Source organism: Dipodomys merriami, unplaced genomic scaffold, assembly GCF_024711535.1.
Source record: "Dipodomys merriami isolate MVZ:Mamm:240054 unplaced genomic scaffold, mDipMer1.0.p SCAF_22, whole genome shotgun sequence".
Classification (NCBI taxonomy): domain Eukaryota; kingdom Metazoa; phylum Chordata; class Mammalia; order Rodentia; family Heteromyidae; genus Dipodomys; species Dipodomys merriami.
Genome location: NW_027203604.1, coordinates 12,057,073 through 12,081,454, shown reverse-complemented (window position 1 = coordinate 12,081,454; position 24,382 = coordinate 12,057,073). Strand labels below are relative to the sequence as shown.

General features: G+C 45.2%; 1 protein-coding gene across 6 annotated transcripts in view; it reads right to left on the bottom strand.

Annotated features, from left to right (window-relative positions):
• The window catches only part of LOC138834704 (semaphorin-4D), a 107,002-nt gene extending 92,438 nt beyond the window's left edge, over nt 1-14,564 (bottom strand). For 2 of the 6 annotated variants that reach the window (XM_070033341.1, XM_070033338.1), the window contains exon 1: nt 14,360-14,564. The gene's annotated coding sequence lies outside the window, so the exon portion shown is untranslated. Of the gene's footprint in view, nt 1-13,688; nt 13,843-14,359 lie in introns of those variants that run through there. The other 4 variants (XM_070033339.1, XM_070033340.1, XM_070033334.1 and 1 more) reach the window with 4 other exon arrangements.
• Between the last annotated feature and the right edge of the window lie 9,818 nt (nt 14,565-24,382).

Below are 24,382 nucleotides of genomic sequence, written 5' to 3'. Positions count from 1 at the left end.
ACCTTGTACACACAGCCTGAAGGCCATTTCAGACAATACCTTAGATAATCTTGTATGGTATATAGATAAAGTTGCATGGTGTGGATTTTTCCACTTGTGGTATCAGGCTGGTACTTAAAAAGTTTCAGACTTGGGGAGTATTTCAAAGTTTTGGATTAGGGATATTCAACCAAGGTAAGAAAAAGACCTTCGAGAGCTGAGCCAAATGACATACAGATGCCAAATGACAAAACATTTCAGCTGAGGTACCCAGTGACAAGAGCCACAGTTAACTCTGCTGTGATCATTCAGGGGGTCAGTGACCAGGGACCAGGGGACCAGGACACAAAGGCTGGCAGTGCTCACCAAGACTCAAATCAAATCCCACATCGGACTACACTCATTTGTGCAATTCCAGGGTAAATTCTACAACCATCCCTGTGAGAGGAAGGAGGAGTTGGGAAGAAGAAAGTGGAGGCTGAAAGTACTAGCAAGAGAGTTCAATGTCTCAATGAACGATCTTTCCTGGACTCCAAGGTGTCACAGGAAGCTAGGAGAGGTACCACCCACCAGCAGGTTGAGAAGAGCTACTGCAAAGCCATGGAAGTCTGTGGAAAGAGTAACAAGCCTATGCTGCATGAAAGACAGGCAGCAAGAAGCCATGTGCTGCCTCCCTAGGTCTGGAACCCAGGCTCCCACAAGTTCACTTGGGCACAGCACTGCAGATGCTACTGTCTGGGGCTGTGCCTGGTCTCTGAGGCCCTCATAGGGCAGAAACACAGAGTAAGTGAACAGTAAGAGAGAAGCCAAAGAGTGGCCATACCTGGTCACCCTGCCAGGGGGCTTGACAACCATGGAGCCTGCCCTTCATGTCAGCTGACCAGGAAGGCCCTCTGATGTATCAAATGGAGAGAAAAACAGGGGTCACTCCAACGGCTTTGATTCCACATGGAGGCATCCATATACTGTCCTCAGTCCTGTGCCACTAATTCCCTTGCCAAGCCTGCAGAAATCGCTTTGCAGAAAACACCCTCTGTGAGGCAGGGGCCCTTCTCTGCTTCCTGGAACAACAGAGGTCCCCAGCCTACCGGGTGACAACAGTGAAGATGGACTGATGGCCTTGTGGTGAATGAATGGGGCTGTGTTTGGGAAACATCCCTTCCCATCGTTAGTGACTGCAATGATGTAAGTGCTAGAAAAATGCCTCAAAATAGTCCTGACACAAAAACATGAGACACAAATGGCCCAGTAGCATCAGCAGTTGTTCTAGGGAATGATGCAGGCTTGATGGGTTTCCTCAGAGATGAGAGAGGGGGAGGGAGAAGGCTGAGCTCTGTCCATCTTCACAGCAAGATGCCTGCCCTGAGATGCCCATTCTCCCTGCAGTGATGGTTGTAGTCATTATACCAGTCTCGTCCGGCTGAACAAAAACCTGTGCCTGCCAGCTCACAAGTCACAGAGTGGTTGCTTGTAAATAAATGAGGATCAATAGCTCCCCAAAGGCTTGTCTTCCAGGTCTTTCTGCAATTGGTATCGCTTTTAAACACCAAATTCCCTCTGCTTCTCTGGTTTTGCAGAACTGGTGAAAAACAAGCTGTAGCCAGAGAGTTCTCTTGTGGATGCAACATAAAGATGTGGGTCCCCACCCAGATACCCCCTCCTCACCAACTCTAACAGGAGATGCCTGCTGTTGACACAGGCACCCGGAGGAAGCTGGCAGTCACTCAGGATTCCACACTTGAAACCCAAGCCACTGGCTGCCCTCAGGTTTCAAACACAAATCAGATATCTAATTCCGCCTGCTCAAGAGCTTTGCTTTGACCTAGTTTCCCTGCCCAGTGTTCCTGAGTGTGTGGTCAACCCCAGGCCTGCAGCCTGGGCAGCACAGTGTATGCTCTGCCCAGAAATCCAGAGGATGAGCCGGATGTGGAGGGAACCAAAGGTGAAAAGAGAGCCAGCATAGAAACAAGAGAACTATACCCAGCCTGCACACACTGACCCAATGCTGTTAAAATGTCCACAGTCACTCACAGGACACCAGATGCCATGTGGGGATCAGAATTTTCAATGTGGGGAGTACAAACACACTTTTAAAATAAAATGCAATTGAAGCCTGGCACTGGTGGCACATGCCTATCATCTTCACTACTTAGGAGGTTGAGATCTGAGGATCACAGTTAGAAGCCAGCCTGGGTAGAAAAGTCTATGAAACTCTTTTCTCTAATTAATCAGCAAACAGAAGTGGAGCTGTGACTCAAGTGGTAGAGTGACAGCCTTGTACAAAGAAGCTAAGGGACAGTTACCTGGGCTGAGATCAAGCCCCAGTACCAGCACACATGCGCGCGCACACACACACACACACACACACACACACACACACACACACACACAAATGAATGCATGATACATAAATAAAATAGTTTGTTTTTTTTTTTAAGGCCTTAGTACATCCTACGTCTAAACAGTCAAGCACAACTGGTTTAGTGGTGTGAGCTGATTGCGTAGGTGTGTGGGTGCTTTACAAGGCAATGCTTCACAATGGAAGATATTCCTGGATTACCAATAGAATCTAAAAGCTGCCAGGTGCAAGCTACCTGCACAGCTGGGCTTCTCATGGTTATAAGGTTTGGTTTCAGATATGACACTGATTTCCATGTGCATCCCAGCTCCAACTGTGCCAGGGGATACCACAGAAGGAGTCACATCTTTCATCTCCTTCCTGCCTCCCCCTTCTTCCCAGGAACCACTTGCCAGTCCCAGGCCTCACCCCTCCACCAAGAGTCCAGAACACACTCATCTTCATGACACCCTACAACCACATACTCTGCTCTACTGCCTCACTGCGTGGGGAAGAGGCCAGGGTGGATAGCTGGCTCACTGCATTTAAAAGGACATCACATGAGAGATGCCTCTTGCTCTGTGAACAGGCATGCATGACAAGTAGAGCGAAAGCATGGCAGGGATGTCAAAACACTGTGTGTGTGTGTGTGTGTGTGTGTGTGTGTGTGTGTGCACATGCTGCAGTAGTTCATGGTATATACAATCCATATGAGAGTATATGTGCTCTGTCTGGGTATACGTATACATATGTCTATATAGTTTATTTTGGTATGTGTGAGAATATGTGTATTTCTGTGCATATGTAGATTGTACCTATGCATGATGTATATTATACACAGTGTGCATATATGTGTACACGTGTTACAGTTCTAGATGTGTGTGGCAATATCTATGTGTGGTGTGGTGGATATATCTTAAGGAAATACTAAAAGGCTACACAAGTAAATTTAGAAAGACCACAGGGTAAACAGTTACTATATTCATATAACACTAGCAATGAACAAATGAAAAAATTACACATCCAGTTATCATTTATAACACTCAAAAGCATGAAGTGTTTATGAATATATGTGATAAGACATGCTTAAGACATACAACTTGCGAATCCATGTAAAAGAAACTAAGGGAGCACACCAGGCATTCCATGATCACTGATCAAGAAACCTGAAATTACTGCAAGGTCACTTTTCTCCAAGTGGACCTAAGGAGTTAAAAGCAATCACAGCCAAGATGCAAGAAGGACTTCTGCAGAAACTGGCAAACTGCTTTCAATTAGATAGGGTACAAAGGATCTAGAGTTGGCTGAAAATGAAGTAAGACCATCACACTAGTAGAAGCCACTAGAGAGCCCTGTACTGGGGCCCATAGGAATCAGCCAAGACAGGAGATACAGCCAGCTACTCACCAATCGTGATGCTAAGCTAACTCAACAGGGAAAGTATATATTTATTTTAACCAACTGTTCTGGAACTATGGGATATCTGTGAACAAAATAAGCCTCAGTCTAGGAGTATTTCTCAGTGGTATGTTGTTTGCCTAGCATGCATGAAATTCTGGATTCCATCCCCAGCACGGAAAATAAAAAGGGAAAACGGAAAAAGAAAAAAAAAAAAAAAAAAAGCTCAACCCTAAACTCTTTATAGTAAACGTCTAATTTGAAACCACTCAGGAGGCTGAAATTTGAGGATCAAGGTTTGAAGTGAGCCCAGATAGAAAAAGTCTATGAGGTTCTTACCTTCAATTAACCAGCAAAAAGGTCAGAAGTAAAGGTATGGTACAAACGGTAGAGTACCAGCCTTAAACAGAAAAGGCCAAGCAAGAATGAGAGGCTCTAAGTTCAAGCCCCAGTACCAGCATATATAAATAAACTAAAAAAAAATAACATTTTTGGGGTAAAATATGGAAGAAAATATGGCAAGGGATCTGGTATAGATACAGCATAAAAAAACATAAAACAGTAAACTAATAAGCTGGACTAAATACTAAAATCTTCCCTTTCAAAGATGTTATTAATAAAACATGAGGGCAAGGTACAGGTTGAAATTATCTGCAGCACAACTATTTGACAGATTTGAATTCAAAACACATAAAAGAACTCTTACAACTCCAATGTAAGATAAACAACCCAATTAAGAAGTAAGCAACATATCTGAACAGATACTTAATGTCCCCAAAATTATGTTCAAGAGTTAGTTAAGTACGTAAGAGTTGCACACTGAAATGTCCAGAATACTGCATTCCAACGTTCCTGCCAGGACAGATAAAGTCAAAAGACTGACAACCACAAATGCTGGCAAGGAGGTGAGCCAATGTGAATCCTCTGAACTCTCCTGCTTAAGAGATGGAATGTACAACAACGGACTGCCCTGGAAAACACTTTGCCGGGTTCTGCAAAGTTAAACACACACCTCAAAACCTTCCATTCCTACGCAGCTACCCCAGGAGAAATAAATACACAGTCTGCAGTAAGATTTTCCTCTAAATGTTCATAGTATATTTATCTATCACTTTTTGCTGTAGTAAGCTACACATAAGGTAGAATTTAACATTTTGAAGTCCACAATGCATTCAGGTCCTTCACAATACTCTGTAGTCATTACCACAACCTCTGTAAAAATGGAATTGCTGAGCTAATGGAGTAATTCTATGTGTAGCTTTTTCATGGGCTTCAAAAGTGTTTTCCCTCATAGGTGGAATCTAGATCTAAAACATGATAACCTATATAAGTCTCCAGCAATTCACACAGACTAGAGGAGGATACCCAAAATTTAAAACATTTAAAATACTATTTATCAAAACAAATTCCAGGAAACAGAAATATGAGTTTTGGTGATGGTAGTGGTTATTTTGTTTTTGCTTTGGATTTTTTTTTTCGTTTCTGAGAGGGGCATAGAGGAGGCACAGAAAGGAAGAGATTAAGGGTGAACAAATGTAATCATGCTATTCAGTATATTCTATGTAAAAAAATGACCTATGCAATTTGTAGACAGGTCTGAGAAGGGGAAACAGAGGGAAATGAAATGACATTGTCCAACAAAAAGAAATGTACTCATTATCTGACCTATGAAATGATAACCACTCTGTGTAACACCTTAATAATAACCATATTTTATTTATATTTTTAAAAAACTAAAAAAAAAGGAGGGTTCTCAAGCAGGGCACTCACTGGTAGTTCATACTGGTAAACATGGCTACACAGGAGGCTGAGATCTGAGAATCAAGATTCAAAGCAAAAAAGTCCATAAGACTCCACTTAGCCAGCAGGAAGTCAGAAGCGTAAGTGTGGCTCAAGTGATAGAGTGCCAGCCTTAAGTGAAAAAGCCAAGTAAGAGCATGAGTCCCTTAGTTCAAGCCCTAGTACCAGCACACACAAAAATGGGGTCTTCCAAACTATCTCATTATTTTACATTCCCACTAACAATGTTCTCTATATCTTCACCAATACATTATTCCCCTTTTGTTCATCTATTTTATGTATTTGTTTGTCTGGGGCAGTACTGAGGTTTGAACACAGAGCCTCATGATTGTTAGGCAAACATTCTACAACTGTGCTATACCTCCAGCCCCTTTTTGCAAAGGTTATTTTTAAGTTCTCACTTCCTGTCTGGACCTTTTAGGCTTCTCATTTTCTCATCATAGCTGAGATGAGAAGTACATTACCACACTGAGCTTCCTGTTGAGACAGAGCCTCTAATTTTTCTGCCCAACCTGGCCTAGAACTTCAATTTGACTAATCAAAGCCTCTCACACAGCTAGGATGATAGATGAAAATCACTGTACTCATCTATTGGATGAGAAGGGGATCATGCATGGATGCCTGGGCTGGCCTTGAACCATTACCCTCCCAAGTGACTAGGATCTCTCCGCCCCCCCCACCCCCCCTGTCTTTTTTAATCAAAGCCATTCTAATGGGGTGTGAATGGGATATTTCCTCTCATATGAACCTGATTTGCATCTTCCTAGTGACTAATGATGTTGAGCATATTTTCATGCTTCATGACTATCTTCTCTGCTTCTGTGTTGATACATGCTTTGCTGATTATTCGCCTTTTCTTGTGAGATCCTACCTCATAACCTTTCAAAAGGAAGTAACCCACACTCCCACAAGCAGATGAACAAATAAACTGTACTACTACAACAATATGATGACATACTATTCAGCAATAAAGACATTTAGTACTGATATGCACAAAGCCATTGAGAATCTTATCAATATTGCCACAACAAAAAAAGAATCTCAAAAACATCATGTACAGTGAAAGAAGATAGACATCAATAAGTATCAAAGATACCGCCTATAGTCCCTCTTACCCCTCCTGTAGTTTTCCTACAGAAGTTTCAATTACCCACAATCAATTATGGCTCAGACACGGTAAATGGAAAATTCCAGAAATTAACAATCAGTAAGATTTAAATTGCTCAAGATTATGACCGTCATGATGAAATCTCACAACATTACACTCTGTCCCACCTGGACAGCATTCATTGTCTCTGCCTTTAAGTCTCCTGGTAGCCAGGATAGTTGTTAGATGGACTCACAATCTCACAGGGCTTGCTTGTACTTGAATAGCCCTTATTTTATTTAATAATGGCCCATAAGTGCAAGAATAAGAATGCTGCCAAGGAGAAATCTAAAATGCTTCCTTCATTAAAAAGTTAAGAATCCTAGAGTTAAGATGAAAAGTTACATGCTGAGGTTGCTAATTAGGTACAGTAAGTATCAGAGAGGGGAGGGGTGGGAAAAGGAGAGAAAGAAAGCAAATGCACATCACTTTCAGTGTCATATTTTTTCTATGGATTCCTCTTCCATTCCACCTCTTTGTCCCTCCTTACAAACTGCAAAACCAAACCGGCTCTCAACCTTCTCATTTTTCAGCACCCTTTCCTTCAAAGGAACAAAGTTCTCAAAGAAGTTATCAATTCTGATTGTCCCCAAGTGTGCTCCTCCCCTCCTCCTAAACTCACCCTAATACTTCAGCCTCCACTCTCAAGACTACCTGCTCTGTGACCTCCATGCTACTAAGCCCAAGATCATCTCAGCCTTGTCTGCCTATGTCCTCCTGATGTACATTTTATCATCACTCCACCCCATGACTTTTTTCTTTCCTGCTTCCTTGACCCCAGCTCAATCATCGTATCTGCTCCCTTTTCTTCTCACCCTACCTCACTGATAACTTCAAGACTAAACATTGCCTCCCAACTTAACCAAAATCCAGGCCCATCTACCCAACTAACTCAACACCATTTGCACATAGGCTGACCCCATTGCACTTCCTAACCCTGGGATGCCAAAGCTCCTCCCCCCACATCCTGTGTATCTGGAATCTCCAGCCTCCCTCCTAGACTCCCCCACCAGAGAGCACACAGCCATCTGATTACAAGTTGCAAACATCTCTGGCCACTGAACCTCATTACTCTCTCCCCCAGTTCAAGATGGAATGTCCTGTGTTTCCTCTCCTCACAGATTTTTCACCTCCCTCTACCTGGCTGTGAGGTCAAGGGTAGGGCCCTCTGTCTCCTCGCTCCTGTCACTGGCTCCAAACAATCACCAACTGGAGGAAGTGGACCCTGAGACGGGAAGGGCCCTTTAAGGTAAGCAGGCCCCTTTAACCACTGTTTCAGTTACTCCCAGTCAACCATGGTTAAAATTAAAAAAAAAAAAAAAAAAAAGGAAAACTCCATGAACAATTCAGATGCTTTATATAATCATAATACATGGTTACGATGGTTCTGTCTTATTGTTAGTCATTGTTGTTCATCTCTTGCTGGACCTAATTTCTAAGTCAAATCCTACCACAGATTGCTAGGCATGGGAAACACACAATACACACAGAGCTCAGTACTATCAGGTGTCAGGAATCCGTGGGGGTCTCAGAGGGTATTCCACCACAAAGTTCTTAGGTTTTTCCCATCAAAAACCCAAGATATAAAGTAATATTCATCAAAATGAACTCCAGGAAATGAAAACAAGAGGTTTTTCCTTTGTTGTTGATTTTGTTTTCTTTTTTCTTTTTGTCTTGTTTGTTCATTTTTCTGTCTTTGGTGGGTAAGGGGAAGGTCACAGAAATGGAGGGACAAAGGATGAACAAATACAGCAGTGGTACTGGATATTATATTGAAAATGAACTATCCAACTTGTGGGTAGGGACAGGAGGGGAAACTGGGAGAAAGGAAAGGAAGGAGAGATATTGTTCACAAAGAAATGTACTCATTATATGACTTATGTAACTGTAACCCCTCTGTACATGATCTTTATAATAACAATTTTAAAAACAACAACAATAACAAGATAACAATGGATGCTCACATCTATAATTCTGACTACTCAGGAGATCTGAGGTTCAAAGCTAATCAGGCAGGAAAGTCCCTGAGACTCTTATCTCTAATGAACCAGTAAAAAGCAAAAAGACTGAAGTGCATCAAAGGCTCAAGTGCACCAGGTTTGAGGAAAAAGCTAAGAGCACTAGACCTTGAGTTCAAGCCCCAGTACCTGCACATACCAAAACAAACAAAAAAAAAAAATCCTCAAGATGTAAATGTTACCTACTATGGCCTAAGATGCTAGGTCCTGTGATCAAGATCCCTGAGGCCTTGAGGAAGCAGGGACATGTGTAGAAAGTTATGAATGGTACAAAAAGATGCCAAGCTAAGTGGGGAGGCAGGTGTCACACAGTGGCCATACAGACACTTGATAAACTCAAGCCTTGCAGAACTGACCAAGCTCCAGGCCACCCATGTCACTGTAGCACCCTGTTGGGTTCTCCCAGGACCCTATAAAGCATAGGTCAACAATAATGACAATGACAAAGACAACATCAAAAGCTCCCAAACACATAGCCAGAATAATACTCAGCCAAATGCAGACCTAACCAGGAACTTCCCATACTTCCCATCGAAATCAGAACAGAAACCCCAATCAAAGGCCCAGATTCTAGATCACAGCAAATCATATTGTGGCTGTCCAGGCAACATCAATTACTTGCAAAAGGACAGAAGAATTTAAAAACTAAAAAAATTAGATTTTGAGGAGACCTTGTATTTTTTATTTTGTAGACATCCACATTGGATGTATCAGTGTATGCTCTCTTTGTGGTCCTAGCTTGGGTAACTTGGCAGATCCATGAAGGATCAATGGAAGAAGAAAGCACAGGCTCCCACTAAAAATTAGGCCAGGCACTACTGGCTCACATCAGTAATCCTAGCTACCCGGGAAGCTGAGATCTGAAGATCTCAGTTCAAAACCACGCCAGGCAGAAAAGGCTGTGAGACTCTTGACTCCAATTAACTACCAAAATGCTGAAAGTACAGCTGTAGTGGTAGAGCACTAGCCTTGGGTGAAAAGGCTAAAGGACAGCACCCAGGGCCTGTACACAAAGAAGAAAAGAAAAGAAGGAGGAAGAAAGAATAACAACTAGGGAGGAACCTGACCCAGGTGTGGAGGGCCCAGGCAAGGGCACAGACCAGGTTCAGACCAGACTGCCACCTCAAGGTCACTGTTCCCATTTTAGGTGACACTTGCTAGCCTTCAGAGTCTCTGTCTCAGCTCCCTGCTGCTGAGTATACATAGCAGCTACTACCTTTATGGGGTCCTCAATGCCCATGTTGAGAGGGCCAATAATCACCAGCTGCTGACCACTTCGGTGTGAGGGCCAATCATCACTGGCTGCTGACCACTTTGGTGTAAGACAAATTCTCATTATGAGCTTAGGGAGGACACAAATTGCTATTATCAACCTTTACTAAGTTACATATGCCCACACATTCTCACATGCACTCCCACACTTCACACACACGTTCACACTCTCCTCTCTTCACACATGCATACACACACTCAATTACAGTCCCATAACCACACTCTTGAATTTATATTCTCCTACCTGTTCATCCTCCTATGCACACTCACATACTTGTATGTGCTTATTCTATCAATGCTATATGCATATTCACACACTTTTACTACAAGCACAATTGCATAGTTGCATGCATATGTCTGCGCATATGTCTGCACACACTATGCTCTCCCTGCTTGTGGAGCCTGGCTGCCTCTGCTCCTGGTTGTGTCCCTGCCTGGGGAAGTGACTTAGCTTGGCAGTGGTCAAGAAGCTGCTTCACCACATGCATGTGCCATGGTATTCAGTAAGAGCTACCATGCCTAAGTCCTTACACGTGTGCATACAAATGGCACCACTCAGTAGGTTTTAAACCAATGGGTGATGTTTAATGTAAACCCTTAAATGCTTCTGTAAGTAAAGAAGCCAATGCTATATTTGGGAGGGAGGGACTGGGGTTCCTAAATTATTATTAAATATACTTTTCCATTATTTTGTGAGCTAGTACTGGAGTTTGAACTCAGGGCCTCAGGCTCTTGCTTGTCTTTTTCTACCACTTTTGCCACACCTCCACTTCTGGTATATTTTTGGAAATAAGAGTCTTATGGACTTTCCTGCCCTGGCTGGCTACAAACCTCAATCCTCAGATCTCAGCCTCATGAGTAGCTAGGATTACAGGAATGAACCACTGGCGCCTGGCTATTAAATACTTTTAAATATCGAGTGTCTCCATAGTGCATTCAAGTGGCAAAACATTAAATCCAAGTTGTCCGCAGCAGACAACCCCATCCCTTCCTGCCTACTGACCTGGGGCTGATCCCAAACACTTTATAAAATTCTAAGAGAATGATCATTTTACCTTAGCCAGGCAGCAGTCAGTGAGGAATTCCTAAAAGCCAACATTCACTCAACCAATGTCCAACTGTGTCATAAACAGAGACTCTTGGACCAAATGTGGATCTGACTGGGAGCTCTAGGTCAGACTCTTCCAAAGATGCTGCTTAGAAGCAACCTAGGGAAGGATGGAGTGACTCTCATAGGCAGCTTCTAAGGAAGGACAGGACCCTGGTCCTCCAAAGCTCAAATGAGTCTTATGTAAAAGTGGTTGTGGGGCGCTGTCCAGACCCAGGGCCAACAGCGGCTCAGCAGGAAGCAGTCTCTGTCATGTAGCACTCCCACAGCATATAAATGTACTCAGGGAGGGACATGCAAACTGAGCCATCTCAGCAAAGCAGCCAATCTGATCCTCTGGAAGATCACCTTAATTGGCATGGCAGAGGGTACCACCCCAGCTTCAAGGAAGACACACCTCTCAAGAGACAGGGAAGTCAGCAGATACGCCTATTAATAAATCTCCACATTTTCCTGGGTCATCTCTTGACAGCTGAATGGCAAAGAGGCCCAAAACAACATCTCTTGCCACGTGCAGAAGAGCTTGCCTGACCAGCTCGCTCTTGCATGGCACCCTAAGTAATCCAGGGACAGAACCCCAAGTAATCTAGTGACAGTCAGGACCAACCACAAGCTACGTGGGTAGAGCTGCCCAAATGGAACCTGACAAACTCAGGGTGGACCAAGGCCAAGGGGGAAAGAGGTCTCTCCTCCCCCAGTGCTTCTGTTTCCTTCTTCCTTCTTATCTTCCTTCCTGAAATTGTCGCCATACATGAAAATTAGCCAGGCATGATGCCCTTAATCCTAGCACTTGGGAGGCTGAATCAGGAGCATCCTGAGTTCAAAGCCAGCCTGGGCTATACATCAAGACTATCTCAAAACAACAGAGAAAGGGAAGAGAATGAGAGGGACAAAGAGACAGAAACAGAGACAGAGACAGAGAGAACTGACCCTAGCTAGGAACTGTAGTCTTGCTCACAGTGATTGTTCTGGACAGTCATCGTCTGCACAGTGTCAATCAGGGAAAACTGCAGGAAATGAGGGACTTGGAACAGAAGAATCCTGAGCAGGGAGACTTAGAGTAATGTTTCCTTGTTAGTTTTACAAGGAATTCTTAATGCAAAGGGAAAGGCTGTTAGAAATTACAAAACAGACAGTGAATTCTCTTCCAGGGCAAGGCTAACCCAGGAGCAATAGGAATTCTCTAAAAGGAGGCCATGGTCTCCACTAGGACCCAGGAGTTCAGAATCCAGGTCCACCCCACAAGGGGTTGGCTCTTAGCCCAACCCTTCCTGAGTAGACTCCCTCCAGAAGCACAGAGGAGGGATGGAGAAAAAAATTTATTGATCTTTGCAATGCATTATTGATTATGCTGCTGCTGCTGTCAAAATGGACGTTTCCTCCCTTCCTTCCTCAGCCAGCCATTAGCATGCATTCCCCAGCATTGGCTAGGAACCCACCAGGCAGCTCTGAGTAACATCCACCCAAGACAATCCACAGCATCCACAGGCGACTGTCCACAAGTGCATGATGTCATCAAATACATCTCTTGGGCCCAAGCCCCACCAGCCAGGTAAGGAAGCATGGTCCATGCCATGGACCCCTAGAACCCTTTGAGGGAGAGCCACCTCAAAGGGCGGTCTCTGCAGAATGTTTTCAACACCCTGTGTGCCAGTCAGGAGTAGACTTCAGAGTCTGTTCACTGGCTCTATTTCAGAATGCAAACAGACAAACCATCACTGGAAGGCAGACTCCCCACTCCATGCCAGACAAAACCATCACTGGAAGGCAGACTCCCCAAGCCCATGCCAGCTACAGGTCTAGACCCTGGGAATAGCCACTTTGGTACCAGCAATGTATTTCTTTGCTAGTTTTACTTGCCACATAGGTCACTGACACTGGTACCTGTCTGAACATCTGGCCTTCAGAAAAGACAGTCCTTACCCACAGAATCATCTCCTTACCACCCTCTCCCCTGTAGTGGGGTCCTGGAGGCAGGCCTGCTTTCTTCTTCTCAAGTGATGTCTACCCAAGCATGATGTACACAGATACTAACGGTCAAAGTGACAATTGGGGCATTATGGTCTCTAGTACGATCTTCCATGGCTTCTGGCAAAGGCTGCTTGTTTCTGGAACACAGTAAACATTCCCAAATAGGCTTGCTTGAGCAGCCAGAAGGCAAGCCTTAGGCCCGGGGCACATACGAAGAGACAGACCAGTGGTGTCACTACACCCACTTGGAAAGGGATACTTCCTTTTGGTGGCGCCTGGTGGACTTGAAAATACTCAGAACAGCAGGGTCAGATGCTTGGCAAGAGGCCCTAGGTCCAGCAGGCCTCAGGTCCAGGGAGGGCCTGGCCACCCAAGCGCTCGGGATGTGCCAACAGAGTGAGTTTCAAAACAAAAGCAGAAGCAAGTTCATGTGGTAAACACTCCAGGAAGGTAGGGACGCCACCCTCCTCCCCTCCTCTCCCCACCTCCAGCAGGCCTCATTCGAAGCAACCTGACTCACCCTCCCCAAAGACAACATCAAAATTAAAATTAAAACGCCCATGGATGCTCAGCCCTCCTTTCTCCGTTTGTACTTTTTTTCTTTTTCTTTTTTAACTAGAAAAACCCATTTTTAAGCCCCAGCACCTAGTAGCTCACCGGGCTGTTGCAACAGGTGCAGCCTGAGCCAAAGGCTCAATGGCTCTCAGGCTCCGTGGTTCAGCCAAAGCCCAGAGGAGGCCGAGGCCTGCAGCGCCCACTTGGCCACCACGCCGGCGACCTAACCGCGGAGGCCCGACCTGCCCCACCTGTCTGAGTGCGCGGAGCCGCATCCGGTGCAGGGAGGCCTCGGCCTCCAGGACCGAAATAGAAGCCCGCGGGGGCCCGGGAGCCCGCTGGGCTGCGGCGGAGCCCGGTCCAGGCGGCGCGACCCCGGGGACCCGACCCCGCCGGTGGCTGCGGGGCCTGGCCCGGCGCGCCGCCCCCCTCCCCACTCTCGATCGGCGACGCGCTCCGCGGCCCCGCGCGCCTGGAGCCACCTGCCCGCGGGTGCCCGGCCCGAAGCTGGAAGGGGAGGGACGGGGAGGGGCGGGGAGAGGTGGGGGACGACTCCGGGGGGGGTCCCGGGAAGGCGCTGGGTGGGAGGTTCAGGTGGCGTTCCGAGAGACGTTGGGAGAGGGACGTGGGGAATCTGCGGGGGAGGGGAACGGGAGAGATCCGGGAAGGGGGCTGCTGGAGGGGTCCCCAGAGCGGGTCCCGGGGTGCAGCCAGGGGGCTCCGCACACCTGCCCAGCGCGCGCGCCCTCCCCCGCGCCCGCCCCACCGCTCACCTGGGGCGCGCGTCCGGCGCGCTCCATGCAGGGCCCGGCTCGGCGAGCTCCGCGCCAAGAATGGCGGCGGCGGCGGCGGTGGTGGTGGTGGTGGCGGTGGCGGCGGCGCCAGCGACAGCCAAGGCGTACTAGCTCCGGGAGGGGGCGGCGAGGAGGCCCGGCGACGCGGGGATGCTGCGGCGCGAGGGCGCGGAGGCCGGCGCGGGGGGACCGAGGGCGCGGGGCGGGCGCGCAGGCCCCTCCCCCGCTCCCCTCCCTTCCCGCCTCCTCCCCTTCCCCCTCCCGCCTCCTCCCTTTTCCCCCTCCCGCCTTCCCTCCTCTGGTCCCTCCCCTTCCCCCCTCCTCCTCCCTCCCCCTCTCTCCCCCAACTTCGCTTGGCCTCCCTTCCCCTACTTCACCTTCCTTACACGCCTCTCCTCCACCCCCACTCCTGCTCATCTCCCCTTTCCTCCAGCTTCCCCACGCCAGGCCCCGGGGCTAGGCCTAAGGCTAGCCTCCTTCCTTGGCTTGATCTTTGCTAGGTAAGACCCAGCTTGCCAAGAAGAGGGGCTCTTTTTCACCTCCTTTCTCACCATGTCTGTAAGGACTAACTCTGGGAACTGGGACTGACCCTTTAAGGTTCTCCCAATCTCCAGATATTCCTGCATCTCAGTTTCTAGAATGCAAGGCCAAAGACCTGACCTGCTGGGCTTTTGCTGAACTTTCCAAGCCAGGCCCTTCCTATTTCCTAGTATGAGGTGGGCAGGCCCTCCTGAGCTCTTGGTTGACTAAATGTTCCTCATGGCATGGAGCAAAGGTTTCCTCCTTACAGCCCGGATGAAACAGGTTTGTAACTATCCCACAAAACCCTGAAAAGTTAGTACCATGACAGGTAATCATCCTTTCTGCCCCAGAGGGAGAAGTAAGCAGAGTGGCCCGTGCTGCCCCAAGACACAGTCCTCCTGAAAAGAGAATCTAATTCTCAAGTGAACTGGACAGGTTTCTCTGAATGAGTGGGGTCAGGGGGCTGCTCATAAGTCCCAGCTATAGCACCCTAGTTTACCATGGTTTTTAGAGACCAGAAGATAGGACTAAAGTTGCTCAGATCACAAAATGCTCAGAGCAGAACTAAGTAGTTCCTAGATGTTCACAAACCAAGTGCCAGGAAACCTCCATTCCCAAACCTGCCTTTCTGTGCCCAGGCTGAGAGAGTAGGATCAATCAATCCTAGCAAAGGTTAAGATGGCAGAATTAGGGGAATTGGTAGGAGCTTACCCTTTTTTGCCCCGGAAAGGTCATGACCCTCCCCTCTGAATCTCACAGTTCTCAACTTTTGGCTTCATTACTTCCAAGGTAACCTTGGACCTCAGCTCTCTGTCCTGCCCAGCCTAAGAATAGGGTGGCAGTCAGGGGTGGAGGGTAGAGGAGGTTGTAGGAACACAAGCAGAAAATGGTAAGTCTATAGTATTATGTGCCCCAGGTTCGGTGCCGGAGACCACTGTGGGGAAGTAGAGGGATTTTTTTTTCCAAGCTTTCTTCCAACTGTAGAAGTTCATGAATCCAGATGTCCATTCTCTTTGGATTACAATCTAACAGGAATGAATTATACCAGGGCTGATTAAACAGTACCCTTGCCCAGGAAGGGATGGACACACACTTAGCACTAAGTCAATGCAAGTGCAGCCAAGATGGAAGGAGAGACTCCTTTATTCTTCATAGGTGGGGCACATCTAGAACACTGTGTTTCTCGTGGTGTCTAGACAGCCACTAGCATGCTGAGAGGAAGTAGGTGACACATAGGAGCTTCCACCTGGAAAATTCATAATGGAGTACCAGACATCAATTCACAAATTGTTCAGAGAAGAGTGCCCTGTAGGGTTATGAAGGGCAGAATGAGGACAGATAGGTAATTAGATGAGAAAGTGAGTTTCTGCTCACTGTGAGTGTTTTCTGACAGATCTCTCTGCCAGAGGAGCCAGCTGCCTCTGCATGAGCCGACCCTCCAGGGGCAGCGTCTAGACAGGTCTGCCACCACCTGGGAATGTGTTGGAGCAGCTTCTCAATAACCACAGAAACCACTTCCTGGTTTATAGGTTACCAACTCTATCCCTGATAAAGGGCAGCCCAGTTCAGAGAAGAGCCATTGTTCAGATGGTCCTGAAGCTCACCTTTCTGGCCTTGTAAACGTGGAGAATCTTAAATCCAGCTTGTTTCCTGAGGGATGGGAGAAAAAAATAAAGAAAAGAAACATCCAAGCATCTCTCCAGCATATCTTACCAATGTGAAGGCTGCCTTCCTTGTTCCCTTCACTCAAGGATAGTGGCCCAGGCTCCCCAGAACATCCCATTCCATTTATTTGTTATTATTTAACATTTTGTCACAGCTCATTTCAGACACATAAGATAGCAAAATGAGCCCAAGCCTCTCTTCACCTCTGACTAATTTACCTTTCCCTCCAATATTAATTTCAAGCACATCAAAGACATATTAGCCAATTTTTCATTGAGTTTCCCCAGAAATTCTGAGTTTGGATATTTACATTTTATAAAGTTTTCCTACATGTTCCTGTTAGAACATGGACCTCACCTAGATAGATAGATGAGTAAGAAACTGAAGATGAGTAAGAAAACCGAAGAGATAATATTTAAATCCCATATGAGAAAGAAATTCAGGTGTGGTAGGTTAAATGGCACAAATAATGTTACTTGGCTTCAAGCATCATTTCAGTAGTTGTGCAAGAGACGTTCTGTGATTCTTTGCAGTGTGTAACTTCAGGTACACCTGGCTGTCTGGGAGTCAAGGCTGGGCTATGTAGTGGGGAGCACTTCCAAGCTGGTAGAACTGGCTGGTTGCATTCATCTGGGGTTTCTGGGATTGATCCCACAGTAAGCAAAGAAATAGGGCCTCCTGAAGAATTTGATGTCTCAGAAAGTCTGAGAAATATCTTTTGTTGATATTCCAGTCCTGGGACTTGAACTCAGGGGTCTGAATACTGTCCTTGAGCTTCTTTTGCTCAAGACTAGTGCTCTACCACTTGAGCCACAGTGCCACTTCCAGGTTTTCTGTAGTTTGTTGGAGGTAAGAGTCTCATAGCATTTCCTATCCAGACTGGCTTCAAACCAGCATCCTCAGATCTTAGCCTCCTGAATAGCTAGGATTACAGGCAAGAGCCACCAGCAGTGGCTTGACTATATTCTATAGCATGGGACAGTACTGCCTGTTACCCACACAGCAGCTTCTGGTACTGCAATTAGTACCCATCTTGTCCCTGTCTCCTCCCTTACCCAGAATAAGCCTTTCTTGGACAGCTTCTCCAAAATGAGGAGTCCTGACCCATGATCCCCAGGCTCTCTCAGAGGAAGGAACAGGGAAACTGATTTCCAGAATCCTGGAAATGCTGATTCCCCAGCATTCTGGAAATCCTAGACTTCTCCTGTGTCCTCATTATTGCCACAAACCTCACAGGCTTTAGAAGACTTTTCCTAAAACCTACCCTGGGAAACTGGGTGCCACACTGGCAGTAAGATATAAATGAGAGCCTGCTTGGCTGCTGAAATGTTCCCCTTGTTTCCTGTTCTTTGTGCTGAGCTGTCAAAGCAGGGAGTACTAACTAAATCTGGTTAAGGCTATAATCTAGCCTTCAGTACTCTTCTAGCGCAGCCCTTCCCACATCCCTAAGTACACTGCTTGGGTTAGGGAGCCATCATTTGTCAAGCTGATGTGTGTAAATATTCTGAAGAGGCTGAACATTGCTCTACCCAGCCAGGCGAGAATTGAAAGCTGTGGCAGTGTCTCACTGTTGTCTGACCCTTTTCCCCTTGACCTCCAGCTGCCACTAGCTTCCTGAACCATGGGTGTCCCCCCCCACCCCCAGCCTACTGTCAGGTACCAGCATCACCACCCTCCACCACCTGCCCACCCACCCTCAGCAGAGCTCTGTGTCCTCACTCCACCCAGTGACAGTGATGTTATCTACTCGCATACCTCTCATCCACAGCTGGAGCCTGCACTAGCTTCCACTCAAATTGCCTCTAGGTGTTTTTCTTTCTTCTCTGATGTACTATTTTGGGTTTTAAAATTTTATGTTCTAAGTCTGGTGAACTCTGCAAGACCTTCCATCCTAATGATGCTTTTTAATGGTATAAAGTCAAATTCAGGATTAGGGAGGAAGCCAATTATTCTGAAATCCCATTATCAAAATGCTTTAAAATATGACCCATTTGCTCTTTTATTTGCACATTGAATAATATGCTCTTGAGAAGGCCTAACAACAAATAGTTTTCAGGGAGAGCTAAACTACTGATATTTTAAAGCTCTGTGATAATTGACATATGTTATGGAAATTGCTGTGATTTCAACTGAGAGCCAGAGTGACCGTACTGCAAGTATGACTACATTGTGTTGTCTGTGTGGATATTTGAAGGAAATACTCATCTTAGTTAAAGGTCAGTGGGGAAAAAAATTCTCATCCTTCCCATGGGAATAAACCTACATATGCAGGAGGCTAAGATCTGAGGATCAAGGTTTCAAGCCAGCCCAGGCAGGAAAGTCTGTGAGACTTCTTATCTCCAAATTAACCACACACACCCCCTCAAAAAAAAAAAGCCAGAAGTCAAAGTATAGTTCAAGTGGTAGAGCACCAGCTTTGAGCAAAGAAGCTGAGGGACAATGTCCAGGTCCTGAGTTCAGGCTCCAATACTGGCACAAAATACATTAAATACTTGAGGATTAAACCAGGGCATTATGCTCTCTACCCAGCTACTTTGCCACCAAGTTATATCTCCAGCCTTAAGAATTACCTTCTTTAAGAGATAGGCACCTTTATCCAGAGTCTCTCAAACAACACTGTGGACCATTGCTCTCAGACATTTTTACTGAGCTCACAAAAGCGGTAGCGTTTTGTCACACCTGACAGAATTTTGGCCAGATTGTAAGCTCACTGGCATCAAAAAGTATCACAGGTACAGTTAGATGCAAGGCTAAGAACCTTGCTAGGTTCTTCTCTTCCTTCTTCTCTCAGATTTGCTTCCTCCTTCTTTCTCTCTAGTTGGATGTGGTTCTGCTAAGATGTCCACTTCATTCTTTTCTGTCACAAGCCAATGGCAGCCCACTTATAAAAAATGATGGTGACAAAGACTCTCTCCATGTTCCAAGTCCTACAAAAACAACTTTGGCTCTGTTGAATCTCTGCTTATTCTATGGACTGGACCCATGGCTCTGAAGAGCAACTGGACACAAGCCTATGCCTGTATCAATGTGTGGTACAGAGCTCAGAGAACCACAGAGCTGGTTCATAGAAGGTAGGTGAGTGCTGAGCAGCCCAAACACATGCCCAGGTACAGTGTGCTGAAGGAAAAGGAGGAATGGCAGCATGGAATTCCCTGCTCTAATTTAATAACCTGAAATACAGTGAGTTGACCAATGTAGACATGAATTCTTGTACAACATTGCCAGAGGCACACTGGTAGACCAGGACTGGGAGGAAATTTTGTTGTTCTTCATCTAGATACTCCCATCTACAAAGTGAGAAAGAAGAAGAATGTAATGTATAGATCCTATAGATTAGAAAGGCATGAGCAATAGATCCCATAAACCAAGAAGGCCATGAACAGTCGATCCCATAGACCAGGAAGGCTACAAACAGTAGATGCCATAGACAAGGAAAGTTATGAACAATAGATCTTGTAGACCAGGAAGATTATAAATAGTAGATTTCTAGACTTAGGAAGACTATGAGCAGTAAGTCCCAAAGATTAGAAAAAATGAACAGTAGATCCAACAAACCAGGAAGGCTGTGAGCTGTGAATCCTATAGACTAGGAAGACTGTCATACATCTCTTAGACTATGAAGGATATGGGCAATAGGTTTTATATTACAAGAAGGTTTTAGTCAGTAGATTTGATAGACCAGAAACAGTGTGCTCCATAGGTTCAGTAGATTGGGAGAAATGTGATCAATGGATTAAAGAGCAGTACCAGGAAAGAGACATACATCACTTCAGTTATGTATCGTTGACTAGAACCTACTCATGTGCTTATATTTAGCTTAAGGAAGATGGCTGGTACAGTTACTAGCTGGGTGAATATGTAGCCAACTAAAAATCTATTTTATGTTGGAAGAAAAAATGGATGTCGGTGGACAATTAGGAGGTTGCCAAACACACTGTAATACAATTGGTGATATTATAAATGGAAATAGAAAACTACCCTCCTGTTAGAATATCTAAAATTGGAAATATCTAGTGTTAGAGAACATGGAGCAAGTAGGAATATCATATATTGATATAGGAGTAGAAATGATGTATATATATTATATAAAGATATATATATTTATATAAAGTTCTGGAACAGGTAAATATAACCAAGGGATTGATGTCAAAATAGCATTTACTCTTGGTAGGTCCTGATGAAGAGGAGGTACATGAGGAGTTATCTTGATCTGAGTCATCATTTCCTAAATGCCTACGCATTTCAAAAATGCAATGAGCTCTGCACTTTACTGCTTGTAAGTTACACCTACACACACACACACACACACACACACACACACACACACACACACACACACACACACACACACACACACATGAAAGGGAGGAAAGGTAAATATATATAATTTTAAATGATATGAGGCCATGTTCTGGGTTACACCTACTCCATATTTTGATATATTACAGCAAATATATCAAAAATCCTACTGACACATTCCTGATGGGTAGATGCTGCTTGCAAGCTGATATCTGCCCCTGACAACACTAAGTCTTGCAGTCCCTTGCATTGTGTAGAGCAGATTGTGTTGCCTTGATTGACAAGTCTTTGAGACTTACTCATCACTGCTTGGACTCCAACATTTGAATTTGCCATTTTATTTCCATTTTAATGTTTCTCATAACTTCCAGCATATATATCAGGCTACAACTGACACAGAGTGCGTATGCACAGAAGCTTCTGCACAGAATCTGGCAACAATACTAAGCACAGCAGGGTAGGGACTTTCTCTGAACACAAGTTGGCCCCCTAGTCAGGTGAACTTGGCCACCTGTAGGCTTGCTGGCAAGAAAGATGTTTGGGACCTGGGGACAGGAAACTCAAGTATTCTATCTGCTCATTGATGATGTCATCACTGGACATTCTCTTTGAAGAGAATGGGTAGAGTGCCTCGTGGTCATCTCTTCTCTCTGTGATTCATGCAGGTGCTTGGTAATCAGCCTTCCTCTCATCAAATCTCCAGCCTTGACTTTCTGTCCCAGCCAACCTCTGCATCCACCTTTCCTTCAGTGAAGAAAGTGCTTATATGGGCACCAGCTTCTCACACCTGTAATCCTAGCTAGTCCAGAGACAGATCTGGAGGATTGGCTTAATGCCGAGCAGAAAACTTTTTAAGACTCCATTTCCAATTACCCAGCAAAATACCAGGATGGAGGTATAGTTTAAGTGGTAGAGTACCAACAGAGCAAGCAAGCTAAGTAAACCCAAGTCCTGAGTTCAACCCCCTGTACTGGTAAGAGGCGAGAAGGAAAGAAGTGAGGAAGAGGAAAAACAACAACAACAAAAAAAAACCAACTTCTGCCTAGTAGAGGATTTGAGTTAAATAAATACCCACAAGTGACAATAGCTCCTGCTTGGTTAAGATCAAGTTTTGAAAAACTATCCTAGTAAAAGATTCTTCTCTAAGAACTGAAATTAGTAGCAGAGATTAAAAAGCATGTTCATGCTGGGTACTGGTGGCTTATACCTGTAATCTTAGCTATTCAGGAGGCTGAGATCTAAGGATCACAGTTAGAAGCCAGACCAAGCAGGAAAGACTGTGAGCCTTTTATCTCCAAAGAAACACCAAAAAGCCAGAAGTGGAGCTGTGATTCAAGTGCTAGAGTACTAGGCTTGATCACAAAAGCTCAGGAACAGCATCCAGGCCCTGAGTTCAAGCCCCAGGCCAACACAGACAGACAGACAGACAGACAGACAGACAGACACACACACACACACACACACACACACACACACACACACACATATTTCACTTCAGGTATCAGTGGCATAATCAGGAGGATGAGAGTTGAAGGATCAAAGTTCGAAGTAGCAATATACAAGAAAATCTATCCCCAATTAGCCAGCACAAATTCTGGCTAGAGGCATGTCTCAATTGGTAGATAACCAGCTTAACAAGAGGTCCTCTGATAAAACCTCTGGTACTAGGAGAAAAAACGGTATGTTTACACTGGACCATTATCTAAGTATCATAAAGCACAAATTCACTAACTTCCTGACTATGTGGACATCTTTCAACTGCTCTCTTGCGGTTTGCTGTTTTGCTAATACCCACTCCTACAACATTTTGTTGTGGAAATTGTGAGCTATATGGAAATGGGAGAATTGTGTAATAAACCTGTGGCTACCTATCACTAATTCTACCATAACTGTATTACCATACCTCACTCTATCTGGATAATCAAGCATCCATAATTTAATTCATTTCTTGAAAAAATGCTCTGAATCACAGACATCATTATATGTCCCTTAAATAGTCAGTTACTTTTCAAAATAGTAGTTAATTTGAAAGATTTTAATGCTTTGTCCAATGTCTAAGAAAAATAGTTGAAAATTTCCTGACATTCTTTTTTTTTTTTTTTTTGGTCATGGGGCTTGAACTCTGGGCCTGGGTGCTGTCCCTGAGCTCTTCAGTTCAAGGTGAGCACTCTACCATTTGAGCCACAGCCCCTCTTCCAGTTTTCTGGTATTTACTGGACTTTCCTGCCCGGGCTGGCTTTGAACCGTGATCCTCAGATCTCAGCCTCCTGAGTAGCTAGGATTATAGGCGTGAGCCACCAGCACCTAGCTGTGATATTTTTTTCTGTTTTTGGAGCCAAAGAAGTTTGTTCTATGGTCAGCTGTCCTGTCACTCATCTGGTTCATCTTTCATTGTGAGTTTTCCCAAGTGTCCAGTGATCCTTGTTCATTTTTAAGAAGGAGTGATCACCTTTACTTAGCTGATCTAGGTAGCTGGCTTGGCCTATGCTATAGTTTGAATATGTTCTTCAAATTTGCATATTTCCATATCGTAGCCCATGTGATGAAAGCATTAAGAGGATTCTGAGTAGGTGGTGAAATCCTGGGAGCAGAACTTTTGTGAATGGGATTAAAGCTTGAGAGTGTGGACTCAAACTTTCTATTTGTTCTGCCATGTGGAAACACAGTGGAAGGTACCACCTTGGAAACAGGAAACCTTTACCAGATACCACAGCTGCCTCCAGAGCTGTATGATAGCTTTTTATTATTTATGAATTGCCCAGTTGTAGCTATTTTGCTGCAGTAGCACAAATATACTAAGACAACCTACCTACCTCTGCCTTTGAGCTAGTAGGTCTATTTTTCTCATGGGAGATGATTTTTACAAAAGAGCATGGTTGGAGTGAGCCAGTGGCCAGGCTTCCAGGTGTATGGTCAGCTAGAAACCATGGAGGACACCACACAAACGGCTCTGTGTTCCTGATGGGACCCACTGAGGCAGCTGGACTTCTGAAGGGTCAGAGTTTTCCTAGTAGAGCTGCTTCTGCTTATTTTCTTGGTTTCTATGTGTGCTTCTTTAGATGGAAGATGGTCTTATTTGTGTTTTGTTTATAATTAAACTAAATGCACTAATGCTATTTAATGACTCAAGGTATTGACTGCCAAGTGAAACCAGAGATCTGTTTATTCAGTTGTAAGCCTCCATCGTGATTTAAAAGGGTGAGTCTGAGTCTCTAAGCTTATACAGGTCAAGAGAGGCACCCCCTGTTGGTTTCACGTTCCTCCCTTGCTCTGTCACAGCTAGGTGGGTGTGTACAGCTCTTTCCTCCTCCTGTCTACATCCAGGCTCAGTCTAACATCCTGAACCACAAGAATCTCCACACAAGGTTTTCCTAGGATCTTTGAGAGTTTGGGAGGTGCGTGTTAGCTTTCTGTGATTGGGACAAAACACTTAAGACAATCAACTGATAAGGAGGAAAGGCTAATTTTCGCTCCTAGTTTCAGAATTTCAGTCCATGGCTGCTTGGCCCTGTTGCT